This window comes from Rhinoraja longicauda, chromosome 8 (genome assembly GCF_053455715.1).
Source record: "Rhinoraja longicauda isolate Sanriku21f chromosome 8, sRhiLon1.1, whole genome shotgun sequence".
NCBI classification, from domain to species: Eukaryota; Metazoa; Chordata; class Chondrichthyes; order Rajiformes; family Arhynchobatidae; genus Rhinoraja; species Rhinoraja longicauda.
In genome coordinates this window covers 16,703,803-16,731,029 of record NC_135960.1, presented here as the reverse complement: position 1 = coordinate 16,731,029, position 27,227 = coordinate 16,703,803, and positions in this window count along the sequence as shown.

The window sequence follows — 27,227 nt, the reverse complement described above, 5'->3', positions numbered from 1 at the left end:
TCATGTAAGTGTGCATACGTCGAGTAGAACTGTGTCTAAGTATTCGTGTAGTTATGCATATGTCTAATAGAACTGTGTATAAGTATTCATGGACAATAGTCCCAAGCGCTCAATAAAAGCCTTTTCCATTTAAACCCTGGTCTTCAAATCTGGTCTGGTTGAATTTTTCTGCACTATAAACGCTCCTGCATCTAAGTCCAGTGACTAGAACTGTAGGGGGTGAGTGGGTCGAACCACTCACGGGGAACAAGTGTGCGCGGCCTGGTCAAGGGATCAGAGCAAGGCACGGGGACCTTAGGTCGGGCGAAAGCTCGGCGCAGAAACCCCTTACAGTACTGTTGCAAGGTTTAAGAAACATTTAGACAGGTAAATGAATAGGACAGGTTTAGAGAGATATGGGCCAAACGCAGGCTGGTGGGATTAGTGTAGATGGGACATGTTGTTCAGTGTGGGCAAGTTAGACTGAAGGGCCTGTTTCCATGCTGCATAACTCTATGACTCTATAAAATTAACTTACTAGTTTATAATAAAAAGCTGCCCTGTTTTTTGGTGATACTCTCTCCCAATTCCAGGACTTAAAATGGAACCAATCCAAATCTCTCCACATTAGCTTCTGATAAACATAAAACATAAATAACGCACCTTAACACCATCTTTTTCAAATGCTGCACACTGCCATGGAAAGGCTTCCAAACATAGCTTGTGAGACACAAAGAAACCATCTGAGACCCAGAGGGCAGCAGCTCAAAGGCTAATCATAACTTAAACTGCAAGGATACCTGATATTCAAAAACATTTATTAGTCAGAGGAATTTATCAAAAGTCAAAATTGTGCATTGAACATTAATCCTGAATTACTCAACCTGCAGAGATGGTCCTTTCTAGAAAAAAAGTTTTTTTTTACAATGCCGATAAGGGTGCTGTAATAATAGTTCAGTTTCATGTGGAGAAATATATGAACAACAGGAGTAAATGCAACGATACAATTTTGCAGAATTCACTTTTTTTCATTGAGAATTTAATCCCAGATATATAAATTAATTTCCATATCAAAATGGTATTCATTTGAACATCTATTTATCTAACTGGTAGCAGAGGTGGTTCTGTTATAATGCATATTTTCATAACATAAATTGGATATAATGCAAGTGATGAGTTCAGAAACACTATTTGCATTTCAAGGATTGAATTATTTATAACGTAATTTTGATCAGGAACTGGAGATCACTTAAAAGTTACTTTGGGAACTGGCAAGCATACAAAAAATCTATCTTGAGGAAGAAAAAACAAGTGTTGGTATAAAAACCTCTTTACATGTAACCTCCCCACAGTGATCAGACTCCATTTTCTCTTAAGAACACAGTTGCTACTTTAACCATGAGTGGTCACTGAAATTGACAAGCAATTGCTTCTATGGAGTCTTGTACAATGAATATAGCAACAGCCTTTGATAATGAAAATAAACGTATTGCTGTTGAAAAGACCAATATTTTTGAAAATTCCATGAGAAAAATAACATTGTTATTGCAACATATTGCAGGAACTCACAGTGAGAGGTCGGGGCCTGGGGATTGTTGTGGAGCAGATGGATCTAGAAGTTGAAGTAATAGTTTCCTGAAAGTGGTATTACAGGGTATTACTAAATCCCTTACCGCCATTGATACAATTGTCTTCATAACACGTTTTTTCGAGTCATAGTGATACTGTGTGGAAACAGGCCCTTCGGCCCAACTTGCCCACACCGGCCAACATGTCCCAGCTACCCTAGTCCCACCTGCCATAGCTAAAATTTCCCAAGATTGCAGATTTTGGAAAACTTAAATTAAAAATTGGAAACACTCAGCAGATCCAGTGGTATTTATTGAGGGAAAAACAGAGTTTAAAATATCAGGTTTTGTCAGGAAAGAAAGAAAATTGAAGATCTTGGAGTTGTCTTAAATTGTAAGATTTTCATTTCTTGCGAGCTCCAGCAATCCATGGACAGCAACAACAAAACTCGTTAATGCATTCACATCCAAGAGAATAATCTTTGTGCCTAAATATATCTGTAGCCAAAGCAACCAAACCAGTGTTATTATTCCTTTGGTCCTGAGTACAATGAGAAAATTACCCAGCATCAAAGTAGTAGAGCTGCATTATTAATGTCGTTCTTTTACCCTTATTGTAAAATCCCCAAAGATTTTTGGGGAAACTGCATGGAATACTCTTTTATATTGTCTCCCAAATGTGGTGTCAATACCTAAATCATGTGGCTTTTATATTTTGAGCTCCTTAGTGTTTCTTTAATATAGTTTCCACTGATTTCCTGCTTCTCGGATTCTTCACTTCTTTTTTGTATTCACTTGAGGGTCATTTTGTCCCAAAGCGTCTTTGAGTATATGAAAAGCGCTATATAAATAAAATGCATTATTATTATTATTATTATTTTAATATTTTCTTGTAAAACTAATGGCGAAACACTTTTTCAGCATCACTATTATTCTTTTATTCTTAAAGATCATTTGATTCCATTTTAACCCTGACTATCCTTTTATATGGAGGAAATATTTGAAGTAATAACAGGAAAGATTTCTAAGCAATCAGTCCCTACTATGGAATTCTCCATTCAAGCAGGTGTTCCCTGATAATACTGGGCTGAAATGTAATGGATATTCTCCCCACAATTTACTGAAGTAAATTGTGCTCCTCAACCTTTGCTCTCCTCAACCTTTTTGGTTCCTTCTTCAAAAAATTCAATCAGTTTTGTAAGACATGATCTGTACAAAACCACGTGGACTGTCCCTAATAAGTCCCTGTCTATCCAAACACATATATTTTGAAAATTGCCCCTAGTATGTAGGATGCGAAAGTGGGATAACATAGAACTACTGTCCGGTGATCGAAGGTCAGCATGAACTCAGTGGGCCTGTTTCCACACTGTTTCTCTAAACTAAACTAAACCCAGCCACTGTATTTGTTCTGTAGTTCCTTTTGGCTGGCAATAATAATGTCGGCTGTTAGGCAGTGAAAAAGAACAGCTTTTTTATGCCTGGTGCGAATATCGTTAATATAATTTTTTTTTGAAGCTGCCATTTCTATTGAACTATTGCCTTGAGGGCAGTCTGACTGAACTAACAAACTGAATTAGGCTGTCGTCAGTCCAGCCATTGTCAGCATTTGTCGTGGCCTTGGTGATGTGGACATATTTGCACCCTCCCACTTGGTTAGTGCCTGGATCAATGGTGCTTCCTTGAGGATATGCACTTGTCTCTCTGACAAAATAGGGCATTGGATATGACCAGGCTGCATTCAAAATATTTTACCTGAAGTTTAGTTTAGTTTGGAGATCAGCGTGGAAACAGGCCCTTCGGCCCTCCAAGTCCGCGTCGACCAGTGATCCCCGTACACTAGCACTAGGACAATTAACCTACAGACCTGTACGTCATTGGAACGTGCGAGGAAACAGGAGATCCTGGAGAAAGCCCATGCAGGTCATGGGGAGAACGTACAAACTCCATACAGACATGCACCCGTCGTCAGGATCGAACCCAGGTCCCTTGCGCTGTAAGGCAGCAACTCTACCGCTGTGCCACCGTGCTGCCATAAACTCAGGAAGGAGGACTCCAGTGGAGTTTAGTTCTCTGTGGCAGAATAAATGAAGCAAAAACTGTTCCTAAAGAGAAGGTAAGTCGTGCCACAAGGAGGGAATCAACTTTGTTCCATGTAAACAAAGCTGGAGTGCTGGAGCCCTGGCACCAACCTACTTCTAGGGAGGACTGATTATTTCAGTAAGCCAGATGCATGCAGCTGGCACACTGGCACTCACTATGAAAGATTAATGTGTACAGCAGGTGTTTGGATCCCATGTCACACTGGATGTTATTGAACGTGCAGAGATCAGCACACTGCTGTGAATAAGTGGGAGGTTGATCACAAATACTGAAAGCCGAGGCTATATTTTAAAGAATGTCATGCATTAAAAGTCATTGAATATTTATCTGTCTTCAGCTGATTTTTTTCCCATTGCCATGTGCCACTCATAACCCCAGCAAGTGATTTCTGCTTCAGTTCTCTGCCAATATCTTTGCAACAGGATATATGCAAGTCATCCAGGCTCGTTCACTTACTAATTTCCCATCCTTCATGAGATCAATTGTCACCTCCCTCTGAGAGGCGGCCAAGACTGGAAGCATTATTTCAGGATGTTTATAGTTGCGAACACATCCTAACAATCTGCAGCAGGATGTGTACTTTGAGATTACCGAAAACTCGTTATTTTAGACTTTCTAGGCTTGCTGTTCAAAATCTTGCATATCCAATTTGGCAATTAACAGTATTCAAACAGTTAATATTTTATCTGATATGATGCAAGGTCACAAATCCGAGGCTTCTGTTTATTTTGTAGAAGGAATCAGATCTTTTTGTCAAGGAGGTTAGAATCTTGTTTTCGTGAGCAGAGAGGATCAGCTGAGTGGATGTCTGATAAATTAAAATTTCTATTTTATTGTGACTTTGCAGCGCATGGAATTATTTATAAACAAGTCCTGATTTTTTGCCTTAGTGTTTCATTATCACTTGCCAATGGTGAACGATGCCATCTTTGTCTCTGTTAATTGTTACTAGTGTTTGCTGCTGCCTGGTCAGAAGGAATAAATATCCACACTGCCTCCCTAAATTGTATCTCTTTGAATACGTTTTTGGTCAGCCACTGATAAAACAACTTTAGTATATATATATTTTTTCTTATTATGTCTTTGGAAAGCGTCCTGTTTTTTTCCCCCTCATTTTAAAACCATTTAGTAAATGGAAATTGTTATTAATAGTGAATATGCAGCAAGGATTGTACTTAAAAGGTAGAAAATGAAATAATTTTCACAAAGTTAATTTATGTCTTCAATTTTGCAGTATTGGCAGCATTGGCAAGGTGAAAATTGATTGCCCAACCTACTTGCTTTTCAGAAGGTGGTAATGATCCACTTTCTGCAGTTATTGCTGTCTTTCTGGTGAAAGCATTCCTGCAATCCTGTTGGAGAGAAAGTTCCAAGATTTCAACCTAACGGTAATGATGGAATAACAAATGTGCAACTTGAAGGGTCCAGAGGAGATTTACGAGAATAATCCCAATGATGATTGAGTTAACATATGATGAGCACTTGACAGCACTGGGCCTATACTCGCTGGAGTTTAGAAGGATGAGTGGGACCTCATTGAAACATACCAATACGGAAAGGCCTGGACAGAGTGGATGTGGAAATAAGGAGGAATTTCTTTAGTCAGTGGGTGGTGAATCTGTGCAATTCATTTGCTACAGAAGGTTGTGAAGGCCCAGTCATTGGGTAGAGATTGGCAGATTCATGATTAGTAAGGGTGTCAAAGGTTATAGAGAGAAGGCAGGAGAATGGGGTTGAAATGGAACGATAGATCAGCCATGCTTGAATGGCAGAGTAGACTCGATGGGCTGAATGGCATAATTCTCCTCTTATGACATAAGAACTTATGAAGTAAAATGTACATTTACAATATGAAGTCCACCGCCCAACTGACCCAACCCTTCTTCCACAAAATGACTGCCTAATTCAGCTCAAATAAGTATTGTGTTACTACAAGGGAACTAGTCAGGTTGAAGAATCTGACTAGTAGAACAGAAAAAGACTCACTCGTCTGCTTATGGTTGCAAATCCGTTTTATTGACAAGAGAGAACAGAAACAATACTTGTCTTGGTATGCGCGGGGTCCATTTTACAGCAGCACACCTCTCTCTCTCTCTCCCTCCCGGTGGATGTGGTGTACCTCGACTTTCAGAAAGTCCCACATAGGAGATTGGTGGGAAAAATTAGAGCACATGGTATTGGAGGTAGGGTACTGACATGGATAGAAAGTTGGTTGACAGTCAGAAAGCACAGAGTGGGGATAAATGGGTCCCTTTCAGAATGGCAGGCAGTGACTAGTGGGGTACCGCAAGGCTCGGTGTTGGGACCGCAGCTATTTACAATATATATCAGTGACTTGGATGAAGGGATTAAAAGTACCATTAGCAAATTTGCCGATGATACAAAGCTAGGTGGCAGTGTGAACTGTGAGGAAGATGCTATGAGGTTGCAGGGTGACTTGGACAGGTTGTGTGAGTGGGCGGATGCATGGCAGATGCAGTTTAATGTGGATAAGTGTGAGGTTATCCACTTTGGTGGTAAGAATAGGAAGGCAGATTATTATCTGAATGGTGTCAAGTTAGGAAAAGGGGACGTACAACGAGATCTGGGTGTCCTAGTACATCAGTCACTGAAAGGAAGCATGCAGGTACAGCAGGCAGTGAAGAAAGCCAATGGAATGTTGGCCTTCATAACAAAAGGAGTTGAGTATAGGAGCAAAGAGGTCCTTCTGCAGTTGTACAGGGCCCTAGTTCGACCGCACCTGGAGGACTGTGTGCAGTTTTGGTCTCCAAATTTGAGGACGGATATTCTTGCTATTGAGGGCATGCAGCATAGGTTTAATTCCTGGAATGGCGGCACTGTCATATGTTGAAAGACTGGAGCAACTAGGCTTGTATACATTGGAATTTAGAAGAATTTTTAGTCAGAGAGTTGTGAATCTGTGGAATTCTCTGCCTCAGAGGGCAGTGGAGGCCAATTCTCTGAATATATTCAAGAGAGAGCTAGATAGAGCTCTTAAGAATAGCGGAGTCAGGGGGTATGGGGAGAAGGCAGGAATGGGGTACTGATTGAGAATGATCAGCCATGATCACATTGAATGGCGGTGCTGGCTCGAAGGGCCGAATGGCCTACTCCTGCACCTATTTTCTATTGTCGCTCTTTCTCCCTCTCTCTCCCCTCTCTCCCCCTCTCTCTCTCCCCCTCTCTCTCTCCCCCTCTCTCTCCCCCTCTCTCGCTGATCATGACTCAGCCCGTCGGTGAACCCCTCTCGTACATGAATTTTATTGGCAAGAGAGAGAACAAAAAGAATACTTGTCTTGGTATGTGTGGGGCCCATTTTACAGCAGCATCCCCCTCTCTCCCCCTCTCTCCCCCTCCGGCGCAGATCGTGACTTAGCCTGTCGGTGAACCCCCCTCATACATGAAATAACTTCTGGCTTACTGGCGCCTGCCTTTATGCAAGTAATCAGCTGTTGAAATAACCGCCGGTAAATCCTGGCCAATAGCACTGCTCCCAAATTCAAACTATAACCAATGGCAGGTGACTGCATCCGAGCGAGGACCCCCCTTCCCCCCCCAGGAACAAAACGCTATCAGCCGCAGACTGGCGCGTAAAGCAATACACAGCGTTATAGACTTGGCATGCAAATCAAAACACACAGCGCTACAGACTTGGCACGCAAAGGTAATACACACAGCGTTGCCGGTTTGGCATGCAAAGATTTAAACAGAACGCTGTTGGATTAGTGCGTGGAAAATTAAACAAAGAGCTGACGGTTGCAGCGCTATGGGTTCCAAATATAGCACTACTGTGCGCAGGGCTTTAAACATAGCACTATCGGCTTTAAATGTAGCGCAATGGCCACGGCGTTATGGGTCACAGACTGTTCGGGGAAAATTCCCGTACAACATTCCACCCCTCGAACAGTCTGGTTATTGTCACATCTGGCCCGCAGGCTTTACCTCGTTACATCCAGCCCACAGCCTGTAGTAAAGTTCACAAGGTCGTTTTCGTGTTCTTGTTCTATGTCTGTATGAAATTTCGCGAGTCTTCAAGGTACAACAGAAGTCTTTATTACAGTAACTCAATGCTGGCAGCAAGACAACTAAAATGGCTGCAACCACACAATCTGACTGAACACTCCACACAGTGTACAGCCAAGATAACTTTGTACAAAACATCTCCCTTTGTCCAGTGCAGTGCCACCTGCTGCACGGGAGGAGCAACAGGTCCTCCCACCACACATGGTCCACCAAACATCACAGTAGTTATGCCTATCCGCAAATAGAACGTAGTAATATAATTGCCAAAAAGATTGTCCTGATGGTCAGTCCCCAGTGCACCATTGTTGTCCACCAGCCTCCAAACCATTCTCCCGAGGGATTGCATCCCAACCAGCCTACCCCCCCCCCCCCCCCACACACCCCACCCCACCCCCCCTTTGGAAACAAAGCGCTATCAGCCACAGACTGGAGCGTAAAGCAATACACAGCGTTACCGGCTTGGCACACAAATCAATACAGACAGCGCTACAGACCTGGTGCATAAAGGTAATACACACAGTGCTGCCGATTTGGCGCACAAAGGTTAAAACAGAGCGCTGTCAGCTTAGTGCGTGGGAATTTAAACAAAGAGCTGTTGGCTGAAGCGCTATGGGTTCTAAACATATCGCTACCGGCTGCAGCGCTATGGGCTTTAAACAGCGCTATGGGCTTTAAACAGCGCTATGGGCTTTAAACAGTGCTATGGGCTTTAAACAGTGCTATGGCCACAGCGCTATGGGTTACAAACTGTTCGGGCAAAATTCTCATATAACATGAATGAATGAATGAATGAATAAGTTTATTGGCCAAGTATACATATACATGGAATGTGCCTTGGTGCTCCGCTCACAAATGACAACACAAACATACAGTTAACAATTAAGAATAAAGCATAAACACATCAAAACAATAAACACATCTAAACAATAAGGATACACCATTAAGGTCTAAACATGTGGGTGAAAATAAACCAGAGCAAAAAAAAGACTAGAGGCTTTGGTTATTGAGTAGAACTATCACTCGTGGAAAAAAGCTGTTTTTACGTCTGGCTGTGGCTGCTTTGACAGTTCGGAGTCGCCTTCCAGAGGGAAGTGCTTCAAAGAGTTTGTGGCCAGGGTGAGAGGGGTCAGAGATGATCTTGCCCGCTCGCTTCCTGGCCCTTGCAGTGTACAGTTCATCAATGGGGGAAAGGTTGCAGCCAACAACCTTCTCAGCTGTGCGAACGATCCGTTGCAGCCTCTGGATGTCGTGCTTGGTGGCTGAGCCAAACCAGACCATGATGGAGAATGTGAGGACAGACTCAATGATAGCAGTATAGAATTGGACCATCATTGCCTGTGGCAGATTGTGTTTCCTCAGTTGCCGCAGGAAGTACATCCTCTGTTGGGCCTTTATGACTGTAGAATCGATGGTGGCCCCCCATTTAAGGTCCCTGGAGATGATGGTTCCAAGGAACTTAAATGACTCCACAGATGTGACTATGGTGTTGTTGATGGTGAGTGGGGGGAGGGGGATCTTTTTGAAAGTTTACAATTAGTTCCACTGTCTTGAGAGCATTGAGCTCCAGGTTGTTACGATGGCACCAGGACGCCAGCTATGTCACTTCCCATCTGTAGGCAATTTCGTCCCCATCCTGGATCAGTCCAATCAGGGTAGTGTCATCCGCAAACTTGAGGAGCTTGACAGAGGAGTCTGTGGAGGTGCAGTCGTTGGTGTAGAGAGAGTAAAGGAGAGGGGAGAGTACGCAGCATTGCGGAGCTCCTATGCTGAGGGTTTGCGGGTCCGAGATGTGCTTTTCCAGCCTCACATGCTGCTTCCTGTCCGTTAGGAAGTTGATGGTCCACTGACAGAGGGGTTCAGGCACAGTCAGCTGGGAGAGTTTGTAGTGTAGTGGCTCTGACAGAATGGTGTTAAAAGCAGAGCTAAAGTCCACAAACAGAATCCTGGCATAGGTCCCCTTGCGATCTAGGTGCTGGAAGATGAAGTGCAGGCCTAGGTTGACTGCATCGTCCACCGATCTATTGGCCCTGTATGCAAACTGCAGGGGGTCCAGCAGGGGGTTTGTGATGTTTTTCAGCTGGGCCAGCCCAGGACTTTCAAAGGTCTTCATGACTACAGAGGTAAGTGTGACAGGCCTGCAGTCATTAAGACCAGTGATCCTTGTCTTTTTGGGTACAGGGACAATTGTGGAGACCTTGAAGCAGGCAGGGACAGTGTAGGTTTGCAGGGACTGGTTGAAAATGTCTGTGTAGATCGGTGCCAGTTGTTCAGCACAGAGCTTGAGGGTACAGGGGGAAACATTGTTCGGTCCTAGAGATTTCCGGCTTTTCTGTTTTCTGAATAGCTTCTCCACCTCCGCAATTTCTATTGTTAAACTGGAGTCATTCTGTGAGGATGTGCAAATTGGTGATTGCAGAGGGGTGGGGGGTAAGGCCCAGTCTTTGCAAACTGGAGTCAGTTTTTGAGTACGTGTGAAGTGGTGATTGGGAGTGGGGGGAGGGGGGTCCCAGGGTTATGTTTCTGTTTCTCGAACCTGCAGTAAAACTCGTTCAGGTCGTTGGTCAGCTGACGATTGTCCAAGGAGCGTGGGGTTTTCCTCTTGTAGCCGGTGATTTCTTGCAAGCCCTTCCAAACTGAAGCAGAGTCATCAGCTGAGAACTTGCTCCTCAGCTTCTCAGAGTACCTTTCCTTGGCAGCTCTGATTCCTCTTCTCACCTTGTACTTGGCCTGCCTGTAGAGGTCTGAGTTATGCTGTGAACCAGGGCTTGTTGTTGTTGAACCAGATCTGGGTCTTCGTGGGAATGCAACTGTGTGGATACCCATGATACATAGAAACACAACAAAAAGACGCAAATTAAAATAATAACAATTTGCATTGCACATCAAGCATTATTGGACCTGCAGGAATGTTGATCTTGACAAAGCTTTCTTATACCGCTAAGAAGACTAGTCTTGGCTATTTTCACCATCACTCTGCCACGATTGGTAAAACACTGGTTATTTATGTTTGGGGTAGACCATCTATTGAGTACGTATCAAGAACTTTGAAATGACAATTAAACAATGAGTGTTGAAAAATGTAAAGCCTATCAGTGATACATTTATCCTGTTGCAGATTCCCCTCCATTTCTTGATTTTCAGTATATTTTCAGAATATTTATATAAATTTACCAATGATGCTCTACATTCTTGTGTCAGATGATGAAATATGAAGACCAATGAGACCATGGATGGTAAAAAAAATACAGAGTCCACACCCCTGGAACAGCCATGAGCTCTTGACACAAGGGAAAGTCAAGGTAAAGTCTTAATTTCATCGTCATCATCATTTTAACAGTTTTTATTTGCAAACGTACATTTTAAAAAAGCAATTACATTTTAAATAACAAAAATACATTGAAACCATACAAAATATTAAAACATTAAACAAAACTTGCGACATGTGCAATATTGGTTGAACCATTTTAAGAACTAAAGTATGTATCCCTTGAGACACAAGGAATCTTGAGCTAAATACCAACCAGGTGGTACCAGCAATGACTGCCTCGCCAACAGGCTGTCTGTCTCTTCCTTCTTTGTGTTTTTAAGAGTATGTGTTAAATGTATGTTTTTAGTGTTGTTTAGCTTGTTTTATGTTGGGGGTTTGGGGGGGTGGGGGCAGTTGGGGGAAACTTTTTCTAATCTCTTACCTCGATGGAGATGCGATTTAAAAAATAAATCCGTATCGCATCTCCGTCTGCACTGCGGCGGAACATCGAGGAGTTGGTGATCTTTGCTGGAGACCGACTTTTGAGAGCTCCACCGCGGTCACCTGCGGACTTTAACATAGTGGAGCCCGCAATCCCTTTGCCAGGGATCGATCTCGGAGCTCCAACCCTGGGTGCTTGTGGACTTAACATCACAGAGCTTGTGGTCTCTAGTCAGAGACCGACATGGGGAACTCTAAGCGGCGGGAGCTTCAACCGCCCCGACGATGGAGCTTCGATCACCCCGACGAGGGAGCTTCGATCGCCCCGACGAGGGAGCTTCGAACGCCCCGACGAGCGAGCTTCGATCGCCCCGACAAGGGAGCTTCAACTGCCCCGACGTGGGAACTTTGATCGCCCCGACGAGGGAGCTTCGATCGCCCCGACGAGGGAGCTTCAACTGCCCCGACGTGGGAGCTTCGATCGCCCCGACGTGGGAGCTTCGATCGCCCCGACGAGGGAGCTTCGATCGCCCCGACGAGGGAACTTCGAATGCCCCGACAAGGGAGCTTCGACCTCACCAACGCAGGAGATTCAATCGCCCCGACAAGGGAGCTTCGACTTCACCAACGCGGGAGCTTCGATCGCCCCGAGAAGGGAGCCGATCGCCCCGACGCGGGAGATTCGATCGCCCCGACAAGGGAGCTTCGACCTCACCAACGCGGGAGCTTCAATCGCCTCGACAAGGGAGCTTCGATCGCCCCGACGAGGGAGCTTCGATCACTCCGATGCGGGAGCTTCGATCGCCCCGACGAGGGAAATTCGATCGCCCCGACGCGGGAGCTTCGATCACCCCGACAAGGGAGCTTCGATCGCCCTGACGCGGGAGCTTCGATCGCCCCGATGCTGGAGCTTCGATCGCCCCGACTGTGGATGGTTCGACTGCCCCGACCGCGGGAGAATAAAGAGGAAGTAGATTGGACTTTTTTTGCCTTCCATCACAGTGAGGAATGTGAGGAATCTGCTGAGGTGGATGTTTATATTAACTTTTATGTAGTTGTGGCTCTTGCTGCTTTTTTTCCCGTATGGCTGTGTGGTAATTCACATTTCACTGTACCTTAATTGGTACATGTGACAATAAAAGGCCTTTGAAACCTTTGAAACCCTTGAAGTACTGGAGGAACTCAGCGGGTCAGGCAGCATCTGTGGATGGAATGGATAAGCGATGCTTCGGGTTGTGACCCTTCATCTAAAGAAGGATCCTGGCCTAAAACATCATTCACTCATTACCTCTACATTTACTCGCTGAGTTCCTCTTACATTTTGTGCTTTGCATGTAACCATTGCTGTCTATGCTGTTGATGCCTTGTTTCAGTTCAGTCTTTGTTTCTTTAACAAATACCATTGCAGGAAAATCCTAAAATTCTTCTAGAAATCAAATTCCTTTTCTAAGATAAATTACTAGAATCTTAGTAAATGAGAGAAAGAGACTGAGACATGTTCTTTTTCCTGTATTTATTATTAGAAACGACATATATGCATTTGCAAAGTGAATTGATTGGATTTTAATTAAGTAATGAACTTACCAACAGTATATAAAACTAAAGGAAAATGGTGTTAGAGCTAAATTGTGTAATCATTTTGCAGATGAGGGCAATAACAACAATGTTGAATTCAGTCATCCTGCAGTTTAACTGTGTGTCAGCACACGCACTGCATGAGTTATATATTGAGTGAAGTTGGGCAAATTAACAATGAAAATCGTTTATTTTACATTTTAATTCAGCAGAATGTGGAGATTTATTATGACAAACTAGCAGTGACAAACAAATCTTGCTGGAAATTTAATTAAACATTGCAGCTGCTTACCAGTAAGTCAATTACAAATGCATATGTAAATTACGTCAATTAAGATCATGATACTTGTGTAAATGTCAACCAGTTTAATGTTCTGTTAATAACTTCTAACCATTGATTTGACAGTGAAGTGCCTATGATGAATTATGTTGTGAACGGTTGTGTTGTGAATTCTGAATGCATACTTTCATCCTTTATAAACAGAATGAAACTGCTACCGATGACACTTCAGATTAAATCAGTAGAATGTTTTCTACACTTCTGAATTCAGTTTTCTTAATCTCTACTTCCCACCCTTTGTCACTTCTGAAAGTCACTGACAATTGTTCTATGAACAGAATATGTTGAGGATATTCAGAAGGTCCAGTAATATCTTCGGAGAAAGAACCGGTTAACATTTCAAGTCAATGCCCTTTTCATCCAAACTGGAAAAGTGAGTAACAGGTTTAAGTTTTGTTTGGTTTAGAGATACAGCACAGTAACACACCCTTCGGCCCACCGACTCCACAATGGCCAGTTATCCCCGTACACTAGCACTATGCTACACACTAGGGACAATTTACAATCTTTTACCAAAGCAAATTAACTTACAAACTTGTACATTTTTGGAATGTGGGAGGAAACCGGAGCACCTGGGGAAAACTCACATGGTGTCGGGGAGAAAGTACAAACTCCGTTCAGACAGCACCCGCAATCAGAATCGGACCCAGATCTCTAGCACTGTGAGGCAGCAATGCTGCTGTGCCACCATGCTCAGCCTTAAGTTACAAAGAGGGAAATGACAAGAACAAGAGAGCATGTGAACATAAGAGCAGGAATAAGTCACCTGACCCCTTATGTCTGCACTGCCAGATACATAAAGCCCTAAACTTCCCAATCCTTAAAAAAAATCAACTACCTTCTCTATAAATAGCTCCAGTGATCAAGCTTCCAACACCCTCCAGGGGAGAGAATTCCATGGATTAACCCTATGTACAAAAAGGAACTTTATGCATCTTAATTTTTAATGATTACTCCCTTATCTCACAACTATGTCCCCTCATTCAAGACTTCCTCACTAGTCTAAGCATTTTAACATCTATCATGTGATGTTCCCTTAGTTTCTTATATGTTTCAATGAGATCTTAGTGAAACACAGACGATCCTATGAGGAAAGATAATTGAGGAGAATAAACGTAACGCCTGTGATAAGGGAGATACCAAGGCTGTCCTGGTGACACTTGGTCTCCAACCTTGCATCTCTGGAGAAAATGGATAGGTGACATTTTGGTTTGGGACTTTTCTTCAGACTGAAAGTAATGGGTAGGGGATGTAGAGAGGAGGGGTGGAAGAACTGGAGGCGAGAAAAGACGAGGACAAAGCAGGGCCGGCAACAGATGACATCAGGCAGGGTGGTTCCCTGATAGGCCAATTATTCGCTGGGGAATGTGAGATCAAGAGGGATTCATTGTTGCAAACTGTGGAGTTGGTTAAACAATTAGGGTGGGGGGAAGGGGAGCTTGGGGGGGAGTGAGAGGTGGGGGAAGTGGAGTGTTTGTAGGTTACTTAAAATTAGAGAATTCAACCTTCATACCGTTGGGTTGTAAGCTACCTAAGTGAAATATGAGGTGCTGTTCCTCTAATTCATTTGTGGCCTCACTCTGGCTATGGAGGAGGCCCAGGACAGAAAGGTCAGTATGGCAATGGGGAGGGGAATTGAAATGGTTAGTAACCCGGGAAATCCCGTATGCCTCGACAGACTGAGCTTAACCAGCCTCTGTGGCTCTACACGCAGATCAGCGAAAAGTGACATGCACTCGGATTGATCAGATACTTTCCATCACCTGAAAAGCACAGGTCATGAATGTTGTGCAATGCTTTCCATTTGTTGGCATATGTGCAGCTCCAACTGCCCTCAAAAAGCCCAACACTGTCCTGAAAGGTTAACTACCACTGCTGCAAGACCTGCCAAGTTGTGTTGTGCAGAAAGTGCACTGAAGCTACTTGGTAGTCTATCAGCATCTTCCAAACCCACAACATCTACAACGAAGAAGCACAAGGGCGACAAACAGATGTAAGTATCACCACCTTCAGTTTCCACCGCCCACCTCCCCCCAGTCACATGCCATTTTGATATGGAAATGCTTCCCTGCTCTTCATCATTGCTGCGTCTCTTTCCTTCACACTCTACCCAGAGGCACACCAAGAATAAAGTCTTCAGAAGCATTTTAGATATCCAAGTAAATGAACTGCCACGATCTTCTCAAAGGCAATTAGGGATAAGCAATAAACTTCAAAGATGCCAACATCTATGAATGAATTAAAATCAATTACGGAACACCTGATTGCAAATTGAAACTCTAACCAATCTGTGCCTCAGCGCTCAAAACTGTAGGCAATTGGTAATCTTCAGAGTGATCTTTTAATGTTATCTAAGTCCTGGAGCTAGTTGAACCAGATAGTTCTTGAATCTAGCATTGAATAATTCAGCACAGAAGATACCCAGGCTCTTTGAAGGAGTTATCCAATTAGTGCACTCCGCTGCTGTTCCTCAAAGGTTTTTGAAAATGTAGTAATTTATGAAGAGGGGTGTATCAGACTTGTGGAACTTGCGGAGACTTGCTGAAGAAGCGGAAACATGACAGACAAAAATTAGCACAGAGGAAGAATGAACAGTGGAAGTATAAATAAAAAAGTATATGCCAAAGTACATGTTAAAGGGCTGTCAGAACTGAGTGGAAAAGTGAGAAAGCAGCAGATGTTTTGTGTTTGATGCTGGGTTCCATGTTTTTGAAAGAATACCAAAGATCTCAAAGCATGCAGGGAAATTTTATTGAGATACTGGGGTGTAGAACTTCAATTACACTGAAATATTAGAGAGGTTGGTCATTTTGCATTTGATCAAGGAAGTGTAAGGGAGATTTAACAGAAATGCTCAAAATCATGGCATTGTCTGTAAGCTTGCAGTAATCATGTGGGGAAGATGATGTCAGAAGTAATTGGTCACATGGTCTCTCTTTGTGCATTGGTCAGGAAATGATGGATGAACACTTGGCTATTGGTGGAGATGCTTGATATTATCCCGAAGCGTGTATAAAACATGCAATGCTTTGTAAAATTTAAAAGCGACAGAGAGAGAAAGAGACAGAGACAGAGACAGAGACAGAGACAGAGACAGAGACAGAGACAGAGACAGAGACAGAGACAGAGACAGAGACAGAGACAGAGACAGAGACAGAGACAGAGACAGAGACAGAGACAGAGACAGAGACAGAGACAGAGACAGAGACAGAGACAGAGACAGAGACAGAGACAGAGACAGAGACAGAGACAGAGACAGAGACAGAGACAGAGACAGAGGAGCGAGAAAGAAAAAAACGAGTATGTAAACTGTACCAAATATGTAAATGGACCCCTCACTCCTTCCTCAAAATGAAAGATTAATCGAAATAATATGTTTCTATTGAAATGTGAGAACAGACCATGTGAGTGATGTGTTCCACAAGGTATCATAATATTTTCCATCCATTGTTAAAAATATATAGATTTGCTAATTTTTAAAATTATATTCCTTTTATTTTGCAATTTTACTTTGCAGTGGCATTGTTGACAGCTATATGCTACATATAAGATCAACCAAATGCACAGAATCCTTCTCTAATTGAGGTTATAGCATAAAAAATATTTCTGAGATTAGTATTGCCATATTGAAATTGATATGAATTCGCAGATCTGCAGTACAGGGCTTGGTTCAAGGTGATTCAAAGGATAATCATGTAACAGGGTATCCATATCACATTTTATGCAGTATAATTTGGTTCATGAATGACTGTGCATAATCCCTTAAAGATATTTGTAATGACAATGCAGCATGGAGATTAATAACTGCTATCATCTTCAAAGCTACTGGTAATGCACGGAAAATTACAAACAGAGATTTTAATTCACTTTAGCCTCTCCCTTAGGTTAAGTAGAATTTGTATGCAACAAGATAGTTCTTCACTTTTCACAAGATGAAGATAATTCAGTTCCAGGCAGAAACATTCAGTTTCAAAAGATTTTCTGTGACTTTACCATTAGGAGGCTAACTCATATTCAAATTAACAACATTATTATTTGCGTAAATTAATTGTCTTTTTTATCAGATGGGCATCTTGTTTTTTTACAGCCGATGTGAAGTTTCGATTCTGGTGCTAGTTCTCGCATTTATCTTAGGACTGTAGTCCTCCAATTGTCTGAATCATGCAGGCTGTGTCTGAAAGTTTGGGTGGAAATTACTGTAACCGAAGACAGGTGTCTGGCGCTTACTGGCATCTAAGTTCTGGGGTTTACTGACCCAACTTATTTGGGTTGATAAACAAAAAATCTTCCAGATTTGTTGCCAGAATTTGAAGACCTGAGCTGCTGGGAGAGGTTGGGCAGGCTAGGACTTCATTTGTTGGAGGGCAGGAGGATGAGGGGTGATCTTATAGAGGTGTGTAAGATCATGAGGGGAATAGATGAACAAAGTCTTTTACCCAGAGTAGGGGAATCAAGAACCAGAGGTCATAGGTTTAAGGTGAGAGGGGAAAGATTTAATAGGAACCTGAGGGGCAATTTTTGCACACAGGGTATATGGAATAAGCTGTCATATAGGGGGTAATTGAGGCAGGTACTATAACAACTTTTAAAAGATATTTGAACAGAAATATGGATAGGAAATGTTAAGAGGAGTATGGGTCAAACGCAGGTAGGTGGCACTAGTGAAAATGAGGCATCTTGATCGACATGGGCAAGTTGGGCCGGGCCGAAGGGCCTGTTTCCGTGCTGTACAATTCTGTAACTCTATATGTTCATACAATAATACAATATTGTTCCTCCAATATTGAACATCTTCCTTCATACAAACCTTATCTGACCTAATCTGATCTAAACGAATGCATAGGCCGAGTCACAGCTGCTTTCTGCATGGCTGCCATCAGTCAGATACGGGCTCCATCCTCACTATACTTCCAGCCCTCAGTACTCTGTGTCTTTGGCAGCTCAGTGTAACTGTAACTGTAACAGTCCTGTAACTGTCTTCTTTTGACCACCTTCATTGCACCTCTTCAGGCTTTCCATACTGCCTATGTATTCATCTGTGAGATATGCAACTGATGCGATTTATCATTGTATATCAATCATTATGATCTTGTCACCTTTATCAAAATCATCCGCTTGACTGTACTACTTCTGAATATTGATATTACAGTTTTCTCATCTGCTACCATAAAGTCTCCTGGTCAGTTTCAGTACGATCTTGCTGTACATTATCAGCAGATGCTAGGTTAGTTTTAATTGCATCAGGACTGATGGCTTGCTTCAGGATAATGGTTTACATTACCCCTGAGTGAAGTTGAAATGTCATTGATTACCCTGAAACCAATAACTTGTACAAGTTATACAACTTATAAGCAAATGCCCACAACAAGTGTTCCTTCCATAATGTTGGCTTTGTTTGGCACTTAACGTACTCTGAAACGGATCCCACCTCTAAACTGTATGGCTCACCGCATCCATTCCAATGTCATTGTCTTCTTCTTCATGTATATTTTATAGAATTGGGTTTCAGAGCCACTTAGTAATTTTCTTTGCAGTCATTCAAGATGCCATCTATAATACCTGCAAAATCTGAGCAATCATTTTATTTAGAAATTCAATAAAAGTGTACTACAGACACTGGAAATTCAAAAATGTTGGAGCTACTTGGCAGGACCAGCAACATGTATGGAGACTAATTTCATTGTGTCATCGGTCAGCACTCCTGCTGTGTGACTCAGCATCATTCCCACATTTACTCTTCAAGGAACTGTGACAAAGCTGGTAATCTAAATAAATAAACAGACACTTATTCATGAAAGAACTTACATTGTACAAGACATCTTTACCCATGGCGTTCTTTAAAGCAACAGATCTGCAAGACTCTGCAGTAAAACATTGCATCAACAGCTTGGAGAGCAGTGCTCACATAGTGCCAACCAGTCTCACATAGGTTAAAGCTTTTCATAAGTTCATAAGTTCTAGGAGCAGAATTAGGACCATCAAGCCCACTCTGCCATTTAATCTTGGTTGATCTATCTAAAGCTTCTCTTCGATGTTATGAATTATTTTCAATTTGCTTTCAGCTTTATTTATTTTATACGTTTACTTTATGTTTTATATTATTCACTTTTGATTTAATGATTTTTAAATTCCTCTTAATTTCAGGGACATTTAATACTTGTTAATATAAGTGACAGCAATGACAGGTGACAAAGTTCTAATCTTGACTTTGCTGCAGCAGATGCAACACCTGTCCTTATATCTCCTCCCTTGAACCTATCCAGGGTCCTCGACAGTCCTTTCAGGTAAGACAGACGTTCATTTGTACCTCCTCCAACCTCAATCTTCTGCATCTGTTGTTCCGGTGCAGACTCTGATATGTTGGCCAGACCAAGCGCAGACAAGGCAATCGTTTCATTGAACACCTCTGCGCAGTACGCCTTGGCCTATGCAATGTCCCGGTTGCCAAATGCTTTAACTCCTCCTCCCATTCCCATACTGACCTTTCTGTCCTGGGCCTCCTCCACTGTTCGAGTGTGGCCACATGCAAATTGGAAGAACAGCACCTCATATTGCACTTGTGCAGCTTACAACCCAGTTGTATGAACATTTATTTCTCTAATTTCAAGTAATCCCTGCATTCCCTCCCTCTCCCCCCCCCCCCTCCCCCCACCCTAGTCATCCTACTAGTTCCACCATTCACATCCTTGTATCCCTTCGTAATCACCTCTTCGCCAGTCAACAATGGGCCCTTATGGGCTCCGCCTCCCTTTGATCATCTCTTGGCGCCCCTGCTTTGTTCTGGCCTTTTATTACCTCCAGTTTCTTCCCCTCTCCTTTCAATCTGAGGAAGGATCTTTACCCGAAACATCACCCATCCTTTTTCTCCAAAGATGCTGCCTGTCCCGCTGAGTCACTCCAGCACTTTGTGTCTATCTTCGGCATAAATCAGCATCTGCAGTTCTTTTCTATACATCTATGATGGTCTTGAACACAGTTGAGAATCTAGCCATTCATATACATAGTGAAGGAGTTACCTATAGCCTCAATCCCTCAGGACTTCATCAACTTTCAATAATGGATGATGAATCACACAATGGTGCAGCTAATAGAGAAATATCTTTAGAGTTAACAAAAGAGAACTAAAAATTCATACAGAAAGGGAAGATAGAGTATGAAAGCAAACTGGCAAGACACATCATAAAAGGTTGTTGTCATTTATAGCTATTTGGGAAGATAAAAAAGTAGTGAGGCATGTGTCAGATGGAGGCAGGAAAATGTATACTGAGATATAAGGATATGGCAGAGGAATTAAACAATTGCATTATGTTTTTCGTCTTGGCAGAAAACACACATTATTTTCCAGACACACTTCACAATTGAGCGGTGAGAATAGGAAGCAAATTATTAGTTTATGTATATTAGAATATTAGTGACAAATTAAAAGATAAAATATAATAATTTGCACTTACAGCTTCAAGAGCCTCCTCCTGTCTTTCCTCAGTTAAATCTATTATTTTCCTTTCCCTTCTCCCTCATATGTTTGCTCAGCAAATGCCTCCATACTTTATCCACTCCCTGTGATAGTGATTTCCACATTTTCACAAATTCTTCTTAATTCCCTATTGTATTTCATAGTTAATCTTCTCTGCACCCTCTTCTGTAACTCTGTATCATTTGCACATAACTGTACATAGTACTCAAACCGTAGACTAACCTACATTTGGATTCTCGCTCTTACCAGGAATAAACCCTGGTTTGTATTCTTTATGTCCTATTGATCTAAAGTGCAACTTGTAGTGATTGGTACATTTGTACTTCAAGATCTTTTTGTTCCTCTAACCTCCTTGGACTAACACAATATGACTGCCCTAGTGCTTCTATCAGGTTGTAGTTCCTTGCATTTATCTACATTGAACATCATTTGTCAATTGTTTCTCCATTTTATGTTCATTAATGTCCTTGTGTACTTTATTGCAGTTGTCCTCATTGCCGATTAATCCTCCTCCTGTCTCAGTCTACCCCATGACAGAAGGGGATGGAGTTCTTGTCGGTGTTGAGCTGCAGGGGATTCAGCCCACACCACTCAACAAAGTCATTGACTACACCTCTGTAATCAGCTCCCCTCCCCTCACTGGTGCAGCCCACAATTGCAGAGTCATCTTAAAACATCTGCAGGTGGCAGGAGACGGAGTTATACCTGAAGTCCGAGGTGTAGATGGCAAACAGGACACACAGCACAAACAGAGCACATGGCAAAGGGCACACAACATAACCCATATGCATACAGTGGATGTAGGAAGGAACTGCAGATGCTGGTTTAAACCATTTCGGGTCTGAAGAAGGGTCTCGACCCGAAATGTTGCCTATTCCTTTTCTCCAGAGATGCTGTCTGACCCGCTGAGTTACTTCAGCTTTTTGTGTCTATCTGTATACTGTGGATGATCGAACATGGTGTAAGACCAACACTTCCACCTAATCATGGATCAGTTACCAGGCCGTGTTTGGGAGCAATGAAGAAAATACAAGATTTCCATTGAATCTCCACTTATCAACATTCTTAGTTCTTGACTGGTTGTAACCCAATGTTTGCAAGAAGAAAGACAATGAAAACATTATTGGAATTGGTCATCAAGTCAAGGATTAATTTAAGCTAGAATTAGGGGCCACCAAGCTGAGTACCAGCAAGGAGACATGGTCTCAATCAGAATAAGTTGGAGAGGGTGCACGAGGGGTGACACAGCCAAAAAACGATGAGATCATAGATTTCCTAACATGAAGTCCTGTATGCGTTCCTGGTGTAAAACTACATTTCAGAAATTGTTAACAATTTATTTTCTTTCATGTCTGGTTTCAAGCAAGTTGCTTGTCACCTCCAGAATGTCTGAGCATTACCAGTATGATGATGAGCGTTTCTGTATAAATAGCAGAAATCAGACTGGAACAGAACTTTTTAATCCATTGAGACCTAGAACAAAGAACATAGAACAATACAGCACAAGTACAGTGTAGAAAAGAAAGTCATGTAAATCACTTTGTAAACACAAGCAACCAAACAAATGCTGGAAGACATCAGTGAGTCAAGCAGCTTCTGTGGGGGAGGGAATGGAATTTTTGCGTATTAGTGATACAACACGGAAACAGAGCCTTTGGCCCGCCAAGTCCATGCCGACCAGCGATCCCCGCACACTAATACTATCCTACACATACTAGGGACAATTTACAATTTTACCGAGACAATTAATCTGTACGACATTCGAGCGTGGGAGGAAACCGGAGCACCCGGAGAAAACCCATGCAGGTCACGGGGAGAACGTACAAACTCTGTACATCCAGGATACCCGTTGTCAGGATCGAACCCAGATCTCTGGTGTTGTAAGGCAGCAACTCTACCATTGCACCACCGTGCCGCAGTTATCAAATTTCCAGGTCAAAATCCTGCAACAGGCCTGTAAATAATTCATTATTTTCATTTAAGATAAACACAGAATGTTGGAGTAACTGAATCAGGTCAGGCAGCTTCTCTGGAGAAAAGGAATAAGTGATGTTTCTCCCACGATGCTGTCTGACCCACTGAGTTGCTTTAGCATTCTGTGTCGATCTTCAGGTAAACGAGCATCTGCAGTTCAGCCCTACACATTATTTTCATTTACCTTATTATACAAACATTTATTTCAACACCTTCAAGAATTCCGGTTGAGAAAATAAAAGGTTATAGCACTGATGTGCATACCCTATGCTGCTAATGAAATAATGGAAGTTTAAACTTGTGCAATTAATTTAAGAATTTTTATTACTCCATAGGGGAGAAATTTGCGTTTGGCTGTTAGCACTTCATATATCCGCAAATAAAAGCTGTCAGTTGTGCTTACTTTCATGCATTCATTTCCAATAACATCAAAAGATAAAAACTGATGGCAATTACGCTTGACGGGATTTTTAACAATCCAGATGTCTTAGACTACCTTTTTCGTCCTTTACTTTAGGCATTTTTATTCATAAGAAAAGTATTGAAAATATCTTGACTGTATTGTTGACAGTTTCAAACTATTTATTTACCACAGTGTGATTCATATGAAAAGTTTGTAAAATACCTTGACCACACCAATAGCAGTTTCAAGATATCAACACAAGACTGCGTAAATCATACAACTAATAAAACAGATAGCTGGGCTGCTTGCTTGCTTACCATTAGAGGGCGCTGTAATACAATGAAAGGAAATTCACTGGTGCCCAGTTCAAGTTTGGATTTATTGTTTGCATGAAACTAAAAGTCTGAAGAGGTCTTAAGTTTCAAAGCTATGAAAAGCAAGGAAGGTGTGTTAACTGCTTCTCTCAATTAGGCATTTATTTGAATTTCAATTTAATGTGCTCTAATGATGTAGGAGTTGCACTCAATTTTACACGTCCAATGTGCAATTAATACTTTAACCACTTAGATATGTTTTAAGTGGATGTAAAGAACTGCAGATGCAGGTTTTCAAAAAAATACACTAAGTGCTGGAGTAACTCAACAGGTCGGGCAGCATCTGGAGAATACGGATAGGCAATGTTTTTGTTCAAGACCCTTTTTCAGACTTCTTCAATCTGAAGAAGGGTCCTGACCCAAAATGTCACCTATCCATGTTCTCCAGTGATGCTGCCTGACCCACTGAGTTACTCCAGCACTTTGTATAAGTTTAAAATAAGTTTTAAGTCCAATGTGTGCCTTGGACACTTATTAAGAACAAATATAGTTGCAAATGTTTGTGTTCATTCATAGCACACATTTTAAAATATCAAAGTAGGCCTCATCAATGTGTTCATCCTCAAATGTTCCACTTGAAGAAGTCTGAAGACGGGTCCCATCCCAAACATCACCTATCCATTTTCGCTAGTAATGCTGCCTGATCTGCTGAGTTACTCGAGCATTTTGTGTATTTTATTTAATAAAAAGCATTTGCATTTTCTCATATCTTCTGTTTCCTCTTACTTTCCCTTACCTTCATAACAGAAAAGTTTGAAATATCATCTTCCAATAGCACCAGATAACCTATCTGTTGTGGATGGGACTGCAAAGGATATCATAGAGTCAAAGAGCCATACAGTGTGAAATCAGGTCCTTTGACCTGTCCTTCAAATGTATAAAATCATGAGAGGAATAGATCGGGTAGATGCACAAAATCTCTTGCCCAGAGTGGGGGAATCGAGGACCAGAGGACATAGGTTCAAAGTGAAGGAGAAAAGATTTCATAAGAATCTGAGGGGTGACTTTTTCACACAAAGGGTGGTGGCTGTATGGAACAAGCTGCCAGAGGAGATAGTTAAGGATAGGAATATCCCAACATTTAAGAAACAGTGAGACAGGTACATGGATAGGACAAGTTTGGAGGGATATGGACCAAGCGCAGGCAGGTGGGACTAGTGTAGCTGGGACATGTTGGCCAGTGTGGGCAAGTTGGGCCAAAGGGCCTGTGTCCACAATGTATCACTCTATGACTCTATGACTCTATGACCCAACTCATTCATGTCGACCATAATGCTCCAATGTTGGTCACGATTGTTTTCCAGGATGGAATATTTTGACATCTAAACAATAGCCTGAAAGGAAAACTCCTTCTCACCCTCCAAGAGATAGACACAAAGTGCTGGTATAACTTCGCGGGTATCAGACTGAAGAAGGATCCCGACCCAAATCATTACCCATTCTTTTTCCCCAGAGATACTGCCTGACCCACTGAGTTACTCTGGCACTTTGTGACTATCTTTGGTAGAAACCAGCATCTGCAGTTCTTTGCTTTTGCATTCTCTCCCTACCACAGAAGGATGTGAAGACCAATGGATATTGTTGAGGCATGGATAGATAGATTCTTGATAATTATGGGCATCAGGGGTTATGGGGAGAAGGCAGGAGAGTTGGGTTATGAGGGAAAGATAGATCAGTTATGATTGAATGGCGCAGTAGACTTGATGTGCCGAATCGCCTAATTCTGCTCCTAGCACTTATGAACTAATGAACTACCAGTTGAGTATCATTTTAGTAGCTTCTTATCCACAAGCCTAATCAAGGCATTTCTTGGAATAATACATCAAAGACTGCTGCTGCATTCTGTGAATGTTAAAATTAGCCATTGTTGTCTGCTGAATTTGTAATAGATTTACATAATTTAAGGCTCTCTTTTTAATTGAATTTGTCAATACTTTCTACTTCAAAGGCTGAGGCAATAAGATGTGGTGATGTGCAGTCATCTTCTCCAGCTCCTCTGTTTGACAACTCAGTCACATGTCACTCAGGACACCGTGCCCTGTTTTAGGATTGGAAATCAATATCATGTGAGTTTCTTAGGATATGTTGAGAAAAGTGTCAATTAGGGCACTGTTCACATATATTTACAGGAATCCAATGCAATTAGAAATTCAAGGTCACAACTATGTACACAAACCAAGGAGAAAATAGCAACAGAAACACAGCAGTGGACAAATGGACACAAAGTGCTGGAGTAACTCAGCAGGTCAGGCAGTATTTCTGGAATAGGTGGATCGGTGAAGATTGAGGTTGAGACTCTTCTTCAGACTTATTGTTTGCGGGGGGGGTGGGTAGAAGAAAGCTAGAAGAGGGGAGAAGCAGGGCAAAATGTGGCGTAATAAGCAAATGCAGGAGAGGGGGGGTGGTTTGATAGGCAAATGGTTGGAACAAAGCCAGAAATAAAAGCAGAAGGTGTAAGGCACGATTGAAAAGTTGCAAATTACGAAGCTAGAGGGAGGAAAGTGGCAGGAAGGGAGGTGGGGGGGAAGAAGTAGGTGGGAGTCTAGGTGGGGCACAGGGGAGGAGAGATGGGGTGGAGGGGTGGAGGGAAGTTGTGTAGGAAAATAACTGCAGATGCTGGTACAAATCGAAGGTATCACAAAATGTTGGAGTAACTCAGCAGGTCAGGCAGCATCTAGGAGAGAGGGAATGGGTGATGTTTTGGGTCGAGACCCAGTCTGAAGAAGGGTCTCGACCCAAAACGTCACCCATTCCCTCTCTCCTAGATGCTGCCTGACTTGCTGAGTTACTCCAGCATTTTGTGATACCTGGGGTGGAGGGAAGGATGAATCACTGGAACACAATGGTATTTGTCTCAACCAGTTGGATGGAGATGAAGGCAATTTATCTTAATGCCAAATAGGCCACTTAATTTATAATCAGGGGAGTATCCCTTCAATATGTTTGTTAGGCCACTTTTGGGTTGTATGATTTGCCAGATTTGGAATGGAAACACAATAATGGTGAGGAAAGATTATAGCAAATTGAAATGGAAGATTCTCAGTGAAACATACAGAATAGTGAAAGGCTTGTATAGAGTGGATGTGGAGTCGATGTTTCCACTAGTGGGCGAGTCTAGGACTAGAGGTCATAGCCTCAGAATTAAAGGGCATTCTTTTAGGAAGGAGATGAGGAGAATTTTCCTTAGTCAGAGGGTGGTGAATCTGAGGAATTCTTTGCCACAGAAGGCTGTAGTGGCCAAGTCAGTGGATATTTTTAAGGCAGAGATAGATAGGTTTTTGATTAGTACAGGTGTCAGAGGTTATGGGGAGAAGGCAGGAGAATGGGGTTAGGAGGGAGAGATAGATCAGCCATGATTGAATGGCTTAGACTTGATGGGCCAAATGGCCTAATTCGACTCTCACTTATGACCTTATGACCTTATGAAGAGGATGAGTTTACCTGTGACTTACTACCTATAATCCATGTCTCAGTTTGTCTCAGATTTCTACACATAACTAATCAACTAAATAAGTGTAAGGTTAACACCAAAAACAGAAGTTGCACAATTAAATTTCTAGTATCAAGTTGAGTTTATGAACACGTCTCTGGAACACCTAGACAACGAGGACTCCTACGTTAGACTCCTATTTATTAATTATAGCTCCGCTTTCATCACCATAATCCCATCCAAACCTATCTCCAAACTCTTGGACTCAGCTCCCCTCTCTGCCACTGGATCCTCAA